General features: G+C 53.1%; 1 protein-coding gene across 1 annotated transcript in view; it reads right to left on the bottom strand.

Moving 5' to 3' along the window:
- The window catches only part of EPHA8 (EPH receptor A8), a 122831-nt gene that overhangs the window by 74716 nt on the left and 29196 nt on the right, over positions 1-18919 (bottom strand). The window lies entirely within an intron of this gene.

Genomic DNA, 18919 nt, shown 5'->3' with positions numbered 1-18919 from the left:
GCTCTGTTCTGCTCCAACACGGCCTGGAGACTGTCTCACTAATGGGTCTCCATTTACAAAGTCTCCTGCCTTGCCACATCCCTCTTGTCCTCCTCCCCCCTGCCCACGTCCCTCTCCCAGCCCCGCCCGTGTCCCAGCACACGCCACGGTGCCACGCAAGCAGAAGCCCCGCAGGGTGCAGCAGTGGGGCCCAGCCACTGGACTGAAGGGCCTGATCCCCGGAGGCAGAGCTGTTGCGGGAAGCGGGGAGAGAGCAGGAGGCGCCAGCTTTGCAGCAGAGACTCCTGCGACTGCTGAGCGAGACAGAGGGACGGAGCTTTGCAATGACGCTGCCCCGCCCAGGACGCTGCATTGCCCTTCGCACGAGAGCGACAGGCCCCCGAGCTCCCCGCCTCCGCTGGCCCCTGCCGGTGAGAAGAGGCCCAGCCTCTGTGAGAGCAACACGGTGCCCCCAGACCTGAATGCTCCCCACGGACCGACCCTATTCAACCCACGGATACATGATCCAGAGAAAGGGCTGAGCAGGGAGGGGGCAACATTGGCAGATACCAAACTCCTCAAGACAGTTAAGAGCAAAGCAGCCTGTGAGGAGCTTCACAAAGATCTCCCCAAACTAAGTGACTGAGCAACAAAATGGCAAATGAAATGGAATGTTGATGAATGTAAAGTAATGCCCATTGGACAAATAATCCCAATTGCACATACAATATAACGGGGACTAATGTAGCTACAACTACTCAAGAGAGATCTTGGAGTCTCTGTGGATAGTTCTCTGAAAACATCCAGGCAGTGAGCAGCAACAGTCAAAAAAGCAAACAGAATGGTAGGAACCAGTAAAAAGGGGACAGAGAATAAGACAGAAAATATCTTATTGCCTCTGTATAAAACCATGGCTCTCCCACATCTTGAATGCTGAGTACACATGTGGTCACCTCATCTCAAAAAAGGATAAACTGGCATTGGAGAAGGTTCCAAAAAGGGCAACAAAAACGTTGAGGGGTTTGGAATGGGTCCCATATGAAGACAGATTAAAAAGAGTTGGACTGTTCATCTCAGAAAAGTGGAGACTAAGGGGGGACAGGATAGAGGTCTATAAAATCATGACTGGTATGGAAAAAGTGAATAAGGAAAAGTTATTTACTTATTCCCACAATATGAGAACTAGGAGTCACCAAATGAAATTAATAGGCAGCGCGTTTAAAACAAACAAAAGGAAATGTTTCTTCACTCAGTGCAGTTAACCTGTGGAACTCCTTGCCAGAGGTTGCGGTGAAGGCTAGAACTTTAACAGGGTTCAAAAAGAGCTAGATGGATTCATGGATGTTAGGTCCATCAATGCCTATTAGCCAGGGTGGGTAGGGATGGGTCCCTAACCTCTGTTCCTCTGGGGGTGCGTAACAGGGGAGGGATCACGTCAGGATTACCTATTGTGATTCCTCCCTCTGGGGCATCTGGCACTGGCCACTGGGAAGACAGGACACTGGGCTGGCTGGACCTTTGGCCTGACCCAGTCTGGCCGCTCTTATGTTCTTACGCTCTGTTCTTGGGAGCCTGGCTATTGGTGCCCAGCCGGGCCCTCCCACAACAAGTCGCCGCCGCAGCAGAGACGAGCACAGCTGGAAACCCGGTTCTGTCAGGAGCACTGTACGAGCGTGAAAACGACCCAGTCGCTCTGTTCCCGCTGCACACGAGGCTCGAGGGGGTGCACAGCTTAGGCAGGCGCAAAGCCAACCGCAGCCAAGAGCCCGTAGCCTGATCCTCACTGAGTTCCTGCTGACTGCACCAGCACCCGTGAGAAATGCCCTGCAAACGGGTGTGCATGGCACCCCCCACATACACACGGCCCGCAGAGACGTGCCGCAAAGGGGCTACTGCAGCACCCCTCTGCTGCTTCAGCAGTGGGGCTGGAACCCAGGACCCTCAGACCTACAGCAGAGCCCTTGGCTCCTAATGCCAGAGGAGTTCCAGAGAGCAGTAGTAGAAGGCTCTTACCCTGTGTGGGGAGGAGTCACTAGAGGGGCAATGTGACCCACATGGTGCAAACATGTCTCAATGGCAAAGGCCTTTCCGATCTGAACCAAATCCATAGAAATGTCCCTTGTGTTTCAGACTCCAACTCCTGAACCCGTGTGAGCCGTCCCCCCCCACCCCCAGCCATGCTTCTGCCACAAACCCGCTAACCCTGACACCGAGGCCATGAAATGGCCCTTGTCCTGTCACCCCACAGGCTGCAAGCAGCCCCCTGGTCCCTAGAAGTGCCGAGCCACTTTCACCTGAGAACTCAGCTCTGCTGTGCCAAGCCACATCTGGAATATTGTGTCCAGTTCTGGGCCCCCCATTACAAAAAGGATGTGGACGCATTGGAGAGGGTCCAGCGGAGGGCGACCAAAATGATTAGGGGTCTGGAGCATATGACCTACGAGGAGAGGCTGAGGGACTTGGGTCTGTTTAGTCTGCAGAAGCGAAGAGTGAGGGGGGATTTGATAGCAGCCTTCAACTTCCTGAAGGGAGGTTCCAAAGAGGCTGGAGAGAGGCTGTTCTCAGTAGTGACAGATGGCAGAACAAGGAGCAATGGTCTCAAGTTGTGGTGGGAGAGGTCCAGATTGGATATTAGGAAAAACTATTTCAATAGGAGGGTAGTGAAGCACTGGAATGGGTTACCTAGGGAAGCAGTGGAGTCTCCATTCCTAGAGGTGTTTAAGTCTCGGCTTGACAAAGCCCTGGCCGGGTTGATTTAGTTGGGATTGGTCCTGCCTAGAGCAGGGGGCTGGACTTGACGACCTTCTGAGGTCTCTTCCAGTTCTATGGTTCTATGATAAGGGGATGGTTGGATGAAATAACATGATCGTGGAGAATCTGTTGACCGGTCCATTAGTTGATGGAACGAAATGGAACGCCCCTCGTGCTGGCGCTCCCCCGCCGTGGCTGCTCCGTGTGCTGGGCGCGTGCACGTGCGATTGCTGTGGAAGGAGCCAGCAGGGTGAGACGCCCCGAGGGGCTTGGCAGAGCAGAGCTGAGTTCTCAGGTGAAAGTGGCTCTGCACTTCTGGGGACCAGGGTTACTTGATAACTCCCCGGCATTCTCGAGCTAGACATTTAAACCTCTCCCTAGCCATCTGTCCAAGATCCCACTTTTTGTAAGCTCCCTTTTTGTGCTTAAATTAACCAAGGATTTCCCTTGTAAGCCAATCTGGTCTCCTACCATATTTGCTTCTCTTGCTACGCATCAGGATGGTTTCTTTCTGTGCCTTCAATAAGGCTTCTTTAAAATACTGCCTGCTGTCCTGGACTCCTTTCCCCTTCATGTTACATCCCAGGGGATTCTGCCCATCAGGTCTCTGAGGGAGTCAAAATCTGCTTTTCTGAGGTCCAGGGTGTGTATTTTGCTACTCTCCTTTCTTCCTTTGGTCAGGATCCTGAAATCGACCATCTCATGATCACTGCTTCCCAGGTTACCATCCACCTCTACTTCCCCTACTAATTCCTCCGTGATTGTGAGGAACAGGTCAAGCTGTGCACGGCCTCTGGTCGGATCCTGCAGCACTTGTACCAAGAAATTATCCCCAACATTCTCCAAAAACTTCCTGGATTGCCTGTGTCCTGCCGTATCGGTCTCCCAACAGATGTCAGGGTGATTAAAGTCCCCCACGAGAACCAGGTTTTTCTCCCTCTATATACTGAGGTTCTGCGCAATCGTAGTGCTCTCTTACATACAATGCAACTCCTCCTCCTTTTCTCCCCTGCCTGTTCTTCCTGAACAGTCTATACCCATCCATGGCAGCGCTCCAGTCGTGCGAATCATCCCTCCAAGTCTCTGTTATCCCAATTAAATCATATTTCTTGGACTGGGCCAGGGCCTCCAGTTCTTCCTGTTTGTTGCCCAGGCTTCTCGCACTGGTGTACAAACACCTTAGACACACAGCAGTCGATCGCTCTAACCTCTCCATTCGAATCAGGGGTCCTCCTTTCTTGCTCGTTCCTCTCTGCATTTCTTCCCGGTATCTGACTTTCCCACTCCCCTCAGGGTTTTGGTCACCGTCCCCCAACAAACCTAGTTTAAAGCCCCCCTCACTAGGTTTGCAAGCCTGCCCGCGAAGATGCTCCTTCCTCTCTTCGTTAGGTGAATCCCATCTCTTCCTAGCAATCCTTGTGCCAAGAACAGAGACCCATGGTCGAAGAAGCCAAAGCCCTCTCTGCGACACCACCTGCACAACCACGCATTTACGTCCTCAATTCGACGATCCCTGCCCAGTCCTTTCCCTTCACCAGGGAGGATGGACGAGAACACCACTTGCGCTCCGAATTCTTTGATCCTTCTTCCCAACCCTACGTAATCCGCAGTAACCTGCTCAAGGTCATTCTTGGCTGTATCGTTAGTTCCCACATGGAGAAGCATGAAGGGATAGCGATCCGAAGGATTGATCTGTTTTGTAAGCTTCTCAGTCACATCCTGAATGCGAGCTCCCGGTAAGCAGCACACCTCTCGAGATTCCAGGTCTGGACGGCAGATGGATGGCTCAGTCCCTCTTAGGAGGGAGTCCCCGACCACCACCACCCGCCTTCTTCTTTTGGGGGGGGTGGTCATGGAACCCCCATCCCTAGGACTACGCATCCCATGCCTTCCAGTAGAAGTGGTTCCCTTCCGATTCCTTCCTTGTGAGGTCCCTTCCAAAGCATTCACCACCGCAGAGCCTGTGGAGAGAGCCTGAAAGCGATTCCTTACCTCTGTAGGAATGGAGGATTCCTGTGCTGGCTTATTTTTTCCTTCTAGAAGTTACATGCTGCCAGTTCTCTTCCTCATCCTGTATTGCCCTCTCTGGCTCTTCTGCTGCCTTGCTTGCAGGATTAAATGCTGCCTTCTATCAAGCAAGCTCTCTGTCCCACAGCGAAGGTTGCCAGGGTCCCCAGCACATGCGACAACCTCGGACGAGCCTCGCTAGCCGGGGTCCTGCCTCTCCACCGCTGCCAGCCTTCCAGGCAGGCGGGTGGCGCTCCTGTGACCTGGCCAAGGCTTCGTCCCCCCAGGAGCCACCAGCTAGAGAAACACTTCTGGGGCACCGGCCCTGGGCACAGACCTTTAGGGCAGAACATGCCGCCTGCTCCCTCTGCACCATCCGCACATGCATCTTGCCACGACTGTGGTGAGCGGTGGGACCCTGGCTTTCACCAGACACCTCCCATGACACTTCTTAGCCTGTGTGCACCAGACCCAGGAGACCCCTGGTGCCCCCAGCAACCCTCTGTGCCCTTTCCCAGCTGGCACCGAGAGGTGCTGGGTCACAAACACTCACCCTGCTCGTGCTGCACCAAAGCCAGCCTGGCCACGCCTCATGGCAAGGTCTGCACTGCTGCTCGGGGTTGTCACTAACGGGGCTGGCGCCTTCACCCAGCCTGTCCCCTTCCGGCCCCACCCCAAGATCAAACCTCCAGGCAACTCTCCTGCTTCTCCCATGGTCTTTGCTTGCTCTTTGCCCTGGTCCCAACAAGGCCACAACATGGGGCAGACCTGGCCCCACCTTCCCGGTCTGGCCTTCCCCGCGCCTCGTGCTCCCCTCCCTCAGCAGGGGGCTCATGCCGGACACGCAGGCTGCTGCTGGGATGCGGGGCAGGTGAGCCTGGGAGCTGGGAGGGGGCAGGGGGTTGTCAGGCGGGTGAAGGAGAGCGCCTGGAATCGGACCCACCTAGACACTGGCCTGCAAACAGGGACGGGGCTGCCCCAGCCTCCACTCCTCATGCAACGGCCTTTGCTTCACAGGGCCCTGCTAAAGGAATCGCCTGCCTCTGGGGCGGCACCACGCAGCCTGTGCCAGAGCTCCCTAGAATGCGCCTCCAGCCCAGCGGGGAGGTGGCAGGCCTGGACAGCGAGGGGGAGAAAGGGCTGAGTCACCAGCAGCGACCCCCGGGACTGGGAGAGAACAGCCCTGGGCAGCGCAGACCCACCCCCGGCTCCCTGCGGCACCTGCAGCACAGCAAGGCCGAGCAGCCGGGAAGAAGAGGGGAGGCTGCAAGGGTGAGAAGGGCAGGGCTCCTGCTTCCGGGCCCCCTCAGGCACTTGCCGTCCCCTGAGCCGAGAGCACAGGGAGAGACACAGGCCAGGCAAACGTCAACCCACAGAACGGCAGGGTGTCGAAGCACGGTGTAGCAGCCGTTAGAGTGGAAAGGTCCTGACTCCTGGCCCGAGGATCCCTCCTGCCCTGCTGTCACGTTACTGCATTTTGAGGGGAGCAGCCGGGTCACAGCTGCACCCATGGGGGGGTGTTCGCCCCACGAGTGGTACAAAGGGGCCATGTGAGGTGTCAAACAAAAGCTACTTTCTACTGGTTCTGTATCTGCCCTTCATAGATCTGTATAGTGTCTGTGTGCGGAGTTATGACTCTGTATGGAGACTGGAAGTTTCTCTGTTGAGCGATGGGCTCAGCCTATGGACATGCTAATTAGCAAGGCTCCAGGGATAATAGGTCTCTTAAGTACCCAAGACCCACCTATGAAGGAATCTAGGTGCCTGGTCAGAGACCATGTGACTGTCTCCAGCTTGGAAGAAGCCAGGAAGGAGGTATAAATAGGCCACGTGGCTGACTCCATCTTGGTCTCCAGATCTGCTCCTGACTCCAGATGCGGCCTCGCAGGGAATCACAAGCCGGGAAGAACTGTGAACCCATCCTGATCTAGGATGCGCAACAAGGACTTTTAAGCCAGCAGCTGTAACATCTCTGCTAGAGCCTGCATCGAGAACTGGGAGATTCGATGCATGTAATGTAGGATATTTTGACAACCTTACTCTCAGGCTTTTCTTTCTTGTAGTAATAAACCTTTAGATGGTAGATTCTAAAAGATTGGCTCAGCATGATTTGCGGGTAAGATCCAGAGTGTAAATTGACCTGGGATCTGTGGCTGGTTTCTTGGAACTGGACAGAACTTGTTCGGGGTAGGTGAGATTGGGTTCTAAAACCCCTCACCTGTGTAGGAGGCCTGGGGCCATCTGGGGCACGGATATTTGCTCGTGAGGCTTCAGGCAGGCAGCTGGAGCGCTCTGTGGGACTGGTGTGTGGCCTATTTGGGAAGGTCTCCAGTCTGGGGCTGTAAGGAGTCCCAAAATTGAGCAATTCGCCCTGAGCGGATGCCCTCAGCTGTGCCCAGACCCGGCCCGGTCCGTCACACCCGCTCCCGGCCCCTGCCCTGCGGATCCCTCCTGCCCCACTCCCGCCCCTGGGATCTTCCTACACTCCGTGCTGCTGAAGCCGAGGTTGGGTGCATTGGACGTGATCCTGTCCTGGGCACGAGGCGAGGATCCGCCCCAGGGAGCGATATGCAGCTGCTCTGGTGTCTCTCTCTCAGGATTACGGTGCCTCCTGGCTTGCTGCCCTCCTGGGGAGGCGTGGGCCTGGCAGATCTGACGTGGAGCAGGGACCGAGGATCAGTTCAGTAACTTGGCCCCTCCAGCCGCACATGCTTCCGCCTGCTGCTGGCTCCCAGGGGCTTTTCTTAGCCAAAGCCCAGCTCGTCCCTTGCCTGCGATAAGATCCCTGGCGAGGCGAAAACGAGGCCATCGTAATTAGCATGGCAAGGGCCTGGTGGGGGAGGAGCGCAATTCCGTCTGCATTCAGGGGCTCGCTGAACAGTTTAAATGAAAGTCAACACACGTTATAGAGGGAAAGCCCAGACTCAAAAGGCAAAAGATGCAAACAGCAGATAGGCAGGCAGCTGAGCAAGGACTCTGAACCCCCGGGGCCTGCATGGTGCAAGGGGGGATGAGGCGGAGGAGGGGAAGTCGAGGGGGAGAACACCCAAGGAGATAAGTTTGGCTCCACGAAAGGGCCTCAGCCTTGTTATTTTCCATGAGAACCCCCAAACGGCTCCCACAGCCGAGGTCCCAGGCCTACCTCATCCCGGGATCACCCCCCCAGGGGACGGCCACAGAGCCTGTCACTGCTGGTCCCACCCAGCTGCTGCCCCCAGGAATCTGCACTGTTCCCGACAGGTGCGGAGCCGCGGCTCCTTGCCCGTTGCCGTAGCAATAAAGCATCGTGTGGGTCCAACGAGGAATCGGCGAGGCAGTTAATTCCCCTGCGCTCGGCTGCAGTCGCTAACTGCCAGTAGCGCCTGGGGAATTAGCAGTAAGTGCCGTGTTCACAGGGAGACGGGCGTTTAACGTCTGCAAAAGGCTCCACTCTGGCCACCGGGCCTGGCCTGGATGCTGCTTTCGGGCCCATCCTCACGCAGTGAGAGCCCGTCCCGGCTCTCACACAGGCGGAGGGGGCCCAGGCCGCTGGAAAGGCCTAACTATTCCGAATGAGCTCTTTGGGAAAAAGGCGCGTGTGGCCGGGGAAGAGGAGTTCTTTCGGAAGACGGGGAAAGAGGAAAAAGCGCAGGTGCCCTGGTGGCCGCTCCGCCCACAGCGATCACAGCTGAATGCGAGAGCGTGGACACTATCTGTCGAAAACGCAGATGGCGTTTTCCATGCACTTTGGCAGTGGGGACGCTCTCTTTTGGAAGATCTCTTCTGGAAAAGCTTCTTCTGAAAGAAGCCTGCAGTCTGGACACAGCCGGAGGGCGCGTTGGCTTTTCCTGGCAGCATCTTGGGAGCTGCAAAAGGGGAAAGGCCGTTAGCAGGGTAATGAGCCAGCGGTGCCTGCTGCGTGCGCTGTGACTGCTCTCCCATGGAGATCGGCCCCCGGCCACCCTGCTGGTGCGTCGCCAGCAGGCAATGTCCCTCGGTAACACACAGACACGGCGGGCAGCTACTCCTGCGGCGGGCACGCCAGCCGGCGGTTCGAGCAGCCCTGCAATTCCCCTGCATTGTTCCAGAGGCTGCGTCGGGGGCGTACGCCCCTGGCTGCGGTCAGGGCACCGAGAAGCAACTCCCTTTGGAGAGCAGGGCAAGAGTCTCCAGCAGAGCAACCAGAGGTGCTCTGGGTGGGGGATCCTCTCCCCCCCCCCCCCACAAGAGTGACAGGCAGCAAGGCACCTGCCACAGCTCAGGAAATCAGGTGGGGAACAGGCAGCGATTTCTTCAGAGCAACACGCTGCAGGCAGCCGACGGCCAGGCTCCTGGAAGGGGTGCGCATTGGTGGAGCAGTTGCCAGGACCCTCATTAATGAGCAGATGCCAATAACCCGGGCACGTGTCCTGGCCCTCGCCACACCCGTCAATCAGGAGTGAGTGACCCTCGCACCCCCCAGGGGCAGGTCTGCAGCAGTGGCCCTTGTGCAGGGGGCGATGAGGCATGACGGGCCCATGGCAAGTGAATAGGAAAGCCGGGCTCTAACCTGCCCCTGCTCTCACCACTAGTCCCAGCTCCCCCTCAGGTCTCCTCTCAAGGCAGGCAGGAGGCACCTCTCAGAGGGTTCGTGGGCGGTGAGCCTGCCCTGCCATGGCTCCCCTCCCAGGAGCAAGGGGGAAGGGCGCAGACGGCAGGAACTCCCTGCACCAGGCAGGCGTGAGGTACACACGAGCCGTGGCCGTCCCCCTCGCTCCGACAGTGCGGCCAACGGAAAAGAGGCAGGCAGTGTCCCGTATGCACGGCCCCCGCCCCCTCCCAGCCGTGGACGCATGGCAGGGCCTGCTCACCGCCCACAAGATGCCACTCGTGGTGAGGGGGCAGCTGGCGGAGTGGCTGCCATCGGCCAGACAGGGCGTGGGCCCGCGCTCACCAGTGGAGGGGCAGATCCTCAGCCTGGCTGAGGGCCCGGCTCCAGCTTCTGGAGGTCTCTGGAGCCCATCTGCATAGTCACGCCCCTCGGGCACAACACTGTCTCCAGGGCATTGTCCCACCTGTACAAGAAGCTTGGTCCTTCCCCTCCCAAGGCCGAGCAGGGAGGAGGCGGGCGCACCAGCTGCCAAGGCCGGGGGGTACAGGGGAGCGGGCCACGATGCTGGCACTCCAGGCACCCCTGTACAATTAGCATTGCTGGATTTATCCCGCCTCTTTGCACCCTCAGGGTCTGAACCAAACCGTTCCCTGTTTGACTTTGCAAATCGAAAGAGACGACACGATAATTATTAATGATATGTTGACTCATCTCATCAGCGCTTTAATTAGTCAGTAGAAAAGCAATTTGCAGGCTGGCCGATCGGGCGCTCTCTGTTCCAACGGGCCATGCGTTTTGTCGCAGGGCTGGCGTTGGGCAGCGCGAGAAGGGGCTGTTGGTCGGCACGGAGAAGAGCTCGATTGTCAGCATGAAGGGGAGAGCTCCAGGGAGCTGCGGTGACTCTCTCCAGGACGCTGTGGAGTTTTCATGGAGAGGAGTTGAAGCCTGTGGCCCTTTCTGCTCCTGCATGTCACTGGGTGTAATTAAACCCTGGAGTGGCCGTTACAGCTAATTGCACACCTGGTCATCACCCCGACGAACGTCAGGCCAGACCCCGGGGGCTGCAGGGGGCTCCTGCGCAGCACACTCCGGACGCTGGGTTTGTGCGTCTGCTTCCCAGCACCTTTGCGCAGCCCAGACAGAGCACCACGCCAGCGCCTCGACCGGGCCTCCTCTCGCTGCCGCGGCTGAAGGCCAGAGCAGAGGTCCCTTGGGGCTGCCAGTCCAAGGTCCACCTAGAGCAGTTGTGCCTGAAAGTTATCACCATGTGCAGCTGCTCATGACCCCCTGGTCCCGCTCCGCCCACGTGACAACACACCGTGCCCACTGGCTCAGGCCGGCCCATCCCAGCCTGAGGCAGGCGCTGTTTGCAGACAGCAGTGATGCGGAAGCCAAGGATGCCTGCAGGACACCACAGCCGGTGAAACTGCCGCTGTGTCCACACTGTCAGCTGCCAGCCAATGGTCCCTCTAATCTTTTCCGTCCACATGTGGATTTTTTTCACCCATGTGTGGAATAATTTTTTGCACACTGAGCCTATGTGAACGTGCACCACCTGGAGAAACACAAAACCTGGCTGTGGGCGCTCTGCTATTCAGCTGAGTGGCATCTGAATCTCTCCTGAGTGGCCACACAAGCGCCCAGCTCCCAGGGGGCACTGCGCCAATGCTGCTGCATGACCACAGGTGCAGCACTGGCAGCATTCAGAACGATGCACCTTGGCCTCTTCTGCCTCTGAGCTGGGTGGAAAGGCAGAGAAGGGTGGGTCACGGGGCAGCCTGCGTCCTATCCCAATGCCCCTGGTGCATCGCTTTGCACCCCAGCAAGACCGTGGGGAACGCGGGCTGGCTTTGCCCAGACGGGCTTCCCAAACTGTGGGGCGGGGGGTGATAGGTGGGATGCACATGTCACTCTGGCACCAGATCACCTAGCCTCCGAGCACGGTACCCGGAAGGGGGATTTCTCCAGAGTTCCCCAGGCACAGGCTGCTCCGGAAAGGGGCGTGACACACATCTTTCCCAACAGTGGCCTGTTCAGGGACCTGCAAGTGGGGATCACTGTCAGGGAAGCCAAAACGCCATTGTGACTCTGGGAGACCCTGTGTAACCCCTTCATGACACAGCTCATGCAGCCAGACACGGGGTGCCCCAGAGCATCAAGGACCCGTTCAATGGCTGGCTGAGCAGGTGCCCAATGGCCGTGGCATGAGCTTTGGGCCATTAAAAGCTCCCTGGTGATGTTTGAATGGGAAGCTGGACCTAGCCAAGAACAACATCCCTGTGCTGCTCACTGCCCCGTTCATAGAGCACTAGGACTGGAAGGGACCTTGAGAGGTGATCGAGTCCAGTCCCCTGCCCTCATGACAGGACTCAGTACTGTCTAGACCATCCCTGATAGACGTCTATCTAACCTGCTCTTAAATATCTCCAGAGATGAGGATTCCACAACCTCCCTGGGCAATTTATTCCAGTGTTTGACCACCCTGACAGGTAGGAACTTTTCCCTAATGTCCAACTCCCTTGCTGCAGTTTAAGCCCATCGCTTCTTGTTCTATCCCCAGAGGCTAAAGAGAACAACTGTTCTCCCTCCTCCCTGTGACACCATTTTAGATACCTGAAAACCACTATTATGTCTAGTATTTTATACAAGAAACAGAAAAACATCAAGAATGACATTTCTAACTTAGAGAGTCTCATCTCAAGACAAACATCCACACCGACTGACACCTTGCAAGACTTTTGTTCCACCAGACAAGAAATCTACGCTACACACTTCTATTCCCTACAACAAAGAAAAGACAATAAACTTTCCAAACTGCTCCACACCACAGGCTACAACAGCAACTACCTCAACCCACCGGATACTATTGTTAACCTCTCCAGCTACAAACTCAATCCAGCAGAAGAGTCTGTCTTATCCCGGGGTCTCTCTTTCTGCCCCACATCCCCCACAAACTGGATACAATTTTGTGGTGACCTTGAAGCTTTTTTTCGCCGCCTCCGCCTCCGAGAATATTTCCAAACCACCAATGAACACCAATCTGACCCCTATCAACACAAAAGGAAAAATAATTCTATATGGACTCCCCCTGACGGTCGGAATTACAATCTGGATTTCTATATACAAAGCTTCCGCAACAACGCACAGACTGACATTATTCGCAAACGACAACAAGCGACACACAATCTCAGCCGCGCTGAACACTATGCCATCCAGAGTCTCAAAAACAACCTGGACATTATAATCAAACCAGCTGACAAAGGGGGTGCTGTGGTCATTATGAATAAGGCCGACTATAACCAGGAGGCAACCAGACAACTCTCCAACACCACATTTTACAAACCTCTCTCCTCTGATCCCACCTTGGAATACCAAAAGAAACTACCCTGTCTCCTTAAAAGCCTTCCCACAGCTACTCGGGAACAAATCCACACAGAAACAGCTTCTGACCCCCGACCAGGATTGTTCTATCTGCTTCCCAAAATCCATAAACCTGGGCACCCCGGACGTCCCATCATCTCTGGTATTGGCACGCTCACTACTGGTCTATCCAGCTATGTAGACTCTCTCCTCAAACCCTGCACAACCAACACCCCCAGCTATCTCCGAGACACTACTGACTTCCTAAGGAAACTACATAACATTGATAACCTCCCCAATAACACCATCCTTGCCACCATGGACGTAGAAGCGCTATACACCAACATCCCACATGAAGACGGATTACAAGCAATTAGAAACACTATCCCAGAGGACACCACTGCCAATCTGACAGCAGACCTATGTAACTTTGTTCTCACCCACAATTATTTCCAGTTTGAGAACAACTTATACCTCCAGATCAGCGACACAGCCATGGGTACACACATGGCCCCACAGTATGCTAATATCTTTATGGCTGACCTAGAACGTTTCCTCAACTTCCGTCCACTTTCACCCCTTCTCTACCTACGGTACATCGATGACATCTTTATGATCTGGACGCATGACCAAGAGACACTGGAGACATTCCACAGAGATTTCAACAACCTACACCCCACCATCAACCTCAACCTGGACCATTCCACACGAGAGATCCATTTCCTGGACACCACAGTACAAATCAACAATGGAAAATTAGACACCACCCTCTACAGAAAACCCACGGACTCATACAGTTACCTACATGCTTCCAGCTCCCATCCAGCACACACCATACGATCCATCATCTATAGCCAAGCCCTTCGATACAACCGCATCTGCTCTAATCCCACTGACAGAGACCAGAAACTTCAGGATCTCTACCAAGCATTTATAAACCTCAACTACCCACCCGGAAAAATAAAAAAGCAAATTGAAAGAGTCAGACGAATACCTAGAAACCATCTACTTCAAGACAGACCCAAGAATACCAACAATAGAACACCACTTGTCATCACCTACAGCCCCCAACTTAAACCTGTCCAACACATTATCAATAAACTACAGCCTATACTGGAACAGGATACTAAACTCCAAGAGGTTCTGGGAGACAGAACCATAGTCTCCTAGGGTATGTCTACACTACCCCCCTAGTTCGAACTAGGGGGGTAATGTATGCATACCGAACTTGCTAATGAAGCCCGGGATTTGAATTTCCCGGGCTTCATTAGCATAAAGCCGGCGCCGCCATTTTTAAAAGCCGGCTAGTGCGAACCCCGTGCCGCGCGGCTACACGCGGCACGGACTAGATAGTTCGGATTAGGCTTCTAATCCGAACTATCTGTACGCCTCATACAGATAATTACCTGCATCCTGCTTCAGAAGCCTTTCAAATCTGCACTTGAAAGGGAATCCTCTGAACTGTCATTCATGCTAAAATTCGACACTCTACGCATGGGTCTCAACAAAGACCCCAGTTATCTTACCCATTACAAAGATAGCTTCCCCAATTATCACTTCTAATACCATTAGCTCACAGACATTTACCTTCCCCCCCGCCCCGCATCCCCCTTCTGTTCTGAAATTTGATTTGTCCTTTTCATATGGGTTCTTTTTTTTTTAATTGTATCCTTTGGTATATATGGTTGTGACTATTTTCTTCCACTATTTGACCTGAGGAAGTGGGTCTGGCCCACGAAAGCTCATCACCTAATAAACCATCTTGTTAGTCCTGTATTTTGTTTCAGCTACCCCAGACTAACACGGCTACATTTCTATCACTATTATGTCCCTTCTCACTCTTCTCCTTTCCAACCTAAACAAGCCCAATTCTATCAGTCTTCCTTCATAGCTCATGTTCTCTAGACCATTAATCATCCTTGTTGCTCTTCTCTGGACCCTCTCCAATTTCTCCACATCTTTCTTGAAATGTGGTGCCTAGAAGTGGACCCAATACTCCAGCTGCGTCCTAATCAGTGCAGAGTAGAGCGGAAGAATGACATCTCGTGTCTTGCTCACAACACACCTGTTAATGCAGCCCAGAATCATGTTTGCTTTTTTTGCAACAGCATCACACTGCTGACTCATATTCAGCTTGAGATCCACTATGACCCCTAGATCCTTTTCTGCTGTACTCCTTCCTAGACAGTTGCTTCCCATTCTGTATGTGTGAAACTGATTGTTCCTTCCTAAGTGGAGCACTTTGCATTTCTTCTTATTAAACTTCATCCTATTTACCTCAGACCATTTCTCCAGTTTGTCCAGATCATTTTGAAGTATGACCATATCCTCCAAAGCAGATGCAACCCCTCCCAGCTTCGGATTATTTGCAAACTTAATAAGCGTACTCTCTATGCCAATATCTAAATCAGCGATGAAGATATTGAACAGAACCAGTCCAAAACAGGTCCCTGCAGAACCCCACTTGTTATGCCTTTCTAGCATGATTATGAACCATTAATAACTAGTCTCTGAGAATGGTTATCCAGACAGTTATGCACCCACCTTATAGTAGCCCCATGTAAGTTGTATTTGCCTAGTTTATTGATAAGAAGATCATGTGAGACCATATCAAATGCCTTACTAAAGTCTAGGTATACCACGTCCACTGCTTCTCCCTTATCCACAAGACTTGTTATCCTATCAAAGAAAGCTATCAGATTGGTTTGACATAATTTGTTCTTTACAAATCCATGCTGGCTGTTACCTATCACCTTATAATCTTCCAGGTGTGTGCAGATTAATTCCTTAATTACTTGCTCCATTATCTGTCCTGGCACAGAAGTTAAACTGATCAGTCTGTAATAGAGATGTAGCCGTGTTAGTCTGGTCTTGCTGAAACAAAAGACAGAACTATGTAGCACTTTAGAGACTAACAAGATGATTTATTAGATGATGAGCTTTCATGGGCCAGATCCACTTCCTCAAATCAAATTATGGAAGAAAATTGGCACAACCATATATACCAAAGGGATACAATCAAAAAAAGTGAACACACATAAAACTGACAAATCAGATTATCAATTAGCACCCCTAATATCATTATCTCAGACACTAACCTCCCCCACACGCCCCTCTGTTCTAAAATCTGATTTGTCAGTTTTATGTGTGTTCACTTTTTTTAATTGTATCCCTTTGGTATATATGGTCGTGCCAATTTTCTTCCATAATTTGATCTGAGGAAGTGGGTCTGGCCCACGAAAGCTCATCATCTAATAAACCATCTTGTTAGTCTTTAAAGTGCTGCATAGTCCTGTTTTTTGACCAGTCTTCAGTTTCCTGGGTTGTTCTTATTTCCCTTTTTATAGATGGGCACTAGATTTGCCTTTTTCCAGTCTTCTGGAATCTCTCCTATCTTCCATGATTTTTCAAAGATGATAGCTAGAGGCTCAGACACCTCCTCTATCAGCTCCTTGAGTATTCGAGGATGCATTTCATCAGGCCCTGGTGACTTGCAGACATCTCACTTTTCTAAGGCTACATCTAGACAGCTTCCCTCTACTGCTAAAGCCTATGCAAATGAAGCAAAGATTAGCACATTGCTGTGCTTCATTTGCATAATTAATTAGGAGCCATTTTTGTGCAAGAGGTTTTTGCACAAGAGCTGTTCTTCCTCATTTTTTTTCAGGAAGAACGGCTCTTGAGCAAGAGGTGGGGGTTTGTACAAAAAGGTGCTGTGTAGATGGCACCTTTTTGCGCAAAAATGGCTCCTAATTAATTATGCAAATGAAGTGCAGCAATATGCTAATCCGTGCTTTATTTGCTTGACCCTTTCGCGGAAGAGGGACGCCGTGTAGACTTAGCCTAAGTGATTTTTAACTTGCTCTTTTTATTTTATCTTCTAAACCTCCCCCCTTCCCACCAGCATTCACTATGTCAGGCATCCTTCATCAGAGTTCTTGCTGAAGACCAAAACAAAGATGCGTGTCTGCCAATTCCAAGCCTCCTGTTACTGTTTTCCCCTCCGCACTGAGCAGTGGGCCTACCCCAGGGGTAGGCAATAATATTTGCCCAGGGGCCACTTCAAAAATGATTGAAGTAACCTCAGGCCATCCCAGAAGGGGTGGGGCTACCCCACCCCCAGTCCATGATTGGTCTGCGAGTGGGGGAGCCCCTTTGGGAGACACCCATGCCCTGGAAGAGACTTGGCACGCTCCCCCACCCCCAGGCCAATCAGGGCTTGGGGACGGGGGAGCGCAGGAAGCCTCCTCCCACCCTGCGAGGAGCAGTGCCACAGGCTCCTCGCAGGGCCAGTGCAGGGCGCAGGAAGTTTCACGCAGCTCCCTCCCCCCCAGCGTCCTCCATTCTCACCCCCTCCTCCCGCCCAGCAAGCAGCACGTGGCACTTCAAAGCACCGTGCGCTGCTCGCCGGACGGGGGCAGAGCGGAGAAGGCTTTGGGCGCTCCCCTGCCCCCAGGTCCTAATTGGCCTGTGGGCAGGGGAGCAGCAGGGCCTCCTCGGGCCAGATCCACCCTCTTGGTGGGCTGGGTCCTGCCCGCAGAGGCCCTTTTGCCCACTCCTGGACTATCCTGTCCTTGGTCTTCCTCTTGCTTCTAATGTATTTATAGAAGGTCTTCTTGTTTCCCTGTACGTCTGTAGCTAGTTTGAGCTCGTTCTGTGCCTTTGCCTTTCTAATCTTGCCCCTGCATTCCTGTATCGTTTGCCTATATTCATCCTTTGTAATTTGTCCTAGTTTCCATTTTTATATGATTCCTTTTTTATTTTGAGATCATGCAAGATCTCCTGGTTAAGCCAAGGCAGACTTTTGCCGTACGTTCTGTCTTTCCTACACAGCAGAATAGCTTCCTTTTGGGCCCTTAATAATGTCCCTTTGAAAAACTGCCAACTCTCTTCAGTTGTTTTTCCTCTTAGTCTTACTTCCAATGGGACCTTACCTACCAATTCCTTGAGCTTACCAAAATCCGCCTTCCTGAAAGCCATTGTCTCTATTTTGCTGTTCTCCCTCCTACCATTCCTTAGAATCATGAACTCCCGATTTCATGATCACTTTCGCCCAAGCTGCCTTCCACTTTCAAATTCTGAACCAGCTCCTCCCTATTTGTTAAAATCAAATCTAGAACAGCTTCCCCCGCACGGTAGCTTTTTCAACCGTCTGAAATAAAAACTTGTCTGCAATGCAGTCCAAGAACTTATTGGATAGTCTGTGCCCTGCTGTGTTAGTTTCCCAGCATATATCTGGATAGTCGAAGTCCCCATCACCACCAAATCCTGTGCTTTGGATGATTTTGTGAGTTGTTTAGAAAAAGCCTCATTCACCTCTTCCACCTGAGTAGGAGGCCTGTAGTAGACTCCTAGCATGACATCACCCTTGTTTTTTACCCCTTTTAACCGAACCCACGTCTGTCTCCTACGTCCATCTCCATGTTAGTCCAAGTGTGTACATTTTTAATATATAAGGCAACCCCTCCTCCCTTTTCCCCTGCCTATCCTTCCTGGAGAAAGCTGGACCCTTCTATACCAATATTCCAATCATGTGTATTATCCCACCAAGTCTCTCTGATACCAACGATGTCATAGTTGTGTTTATTCATTAGCACTTTCAGTTCTTCCTGCTTATTCCCCATACTTCTTGCATTTGTATATACGCATCTAAGATACTGATTGATCTTGCCTCACAGTTCTGCCTTATCCCTCCTTTTCTCTGCTATTATAGCCCACGCTCCCTCCCATTTCCGACCCATCTCCCAGGTCTCCATGTTCTCCACTTAGCTGTGGGCTTTGGTCACCTGCCCCTGTAAAACCTAGTTTAAAGCCCTCCTCGCTAGGTTAGCCAGTCTGCATCCAAATACGGTCTTCTCCTTCCTTGAAAGGTGAACCCCATCCTTGCTTAGCAGTCCTTCTTGGAACAGCACCCTGTGGTCGAGGAAGCCAAAGCCCTCCTGGTGACACCATCTTCGCAGCCAGGCATTCACCTCCAGGATGCACCTGTCTCTGCCTGGGCCCGACCTTTGACAGGACGGACTGAAGAGAACCCCACCTGCGCTCCAGACTCCTTCACCCGCACTCCCAGAGCCCTGGAGTCACTCTTGATCCGCTCAGTGTCACGCCTCGCAGCACCACTAGTGCCCACATGGATGAGTAGCGTGGGGTAGCAGTCAGAGGGCCATAACGTCTCGGGTATGGGCCCCTGGCAGGCAGCACCTCCCGAGATGACATGTCAGCACAACAGATGGGCGCCTCCGTTCCCCCCAG

This window comes from Pelodiscus sinensis, chromosome 24 (genome assembly GCF_052426305.1).
Source record: "Pelodiscus sinensis isolate ZL-2025 chromosome 24, ASM5242630v1, whole genome shotgun sequence".
Lineage (NCBI taxonomy): Eukaryota > Metazoa > Chordata > Testudines > Trionychidae > Pelodiscus > Pelodiscus sinensis.
Note: the sequence above shows the minus strand (reverse complement) of the source record. Positions and strands in the feature narration are given on the sequence as shown.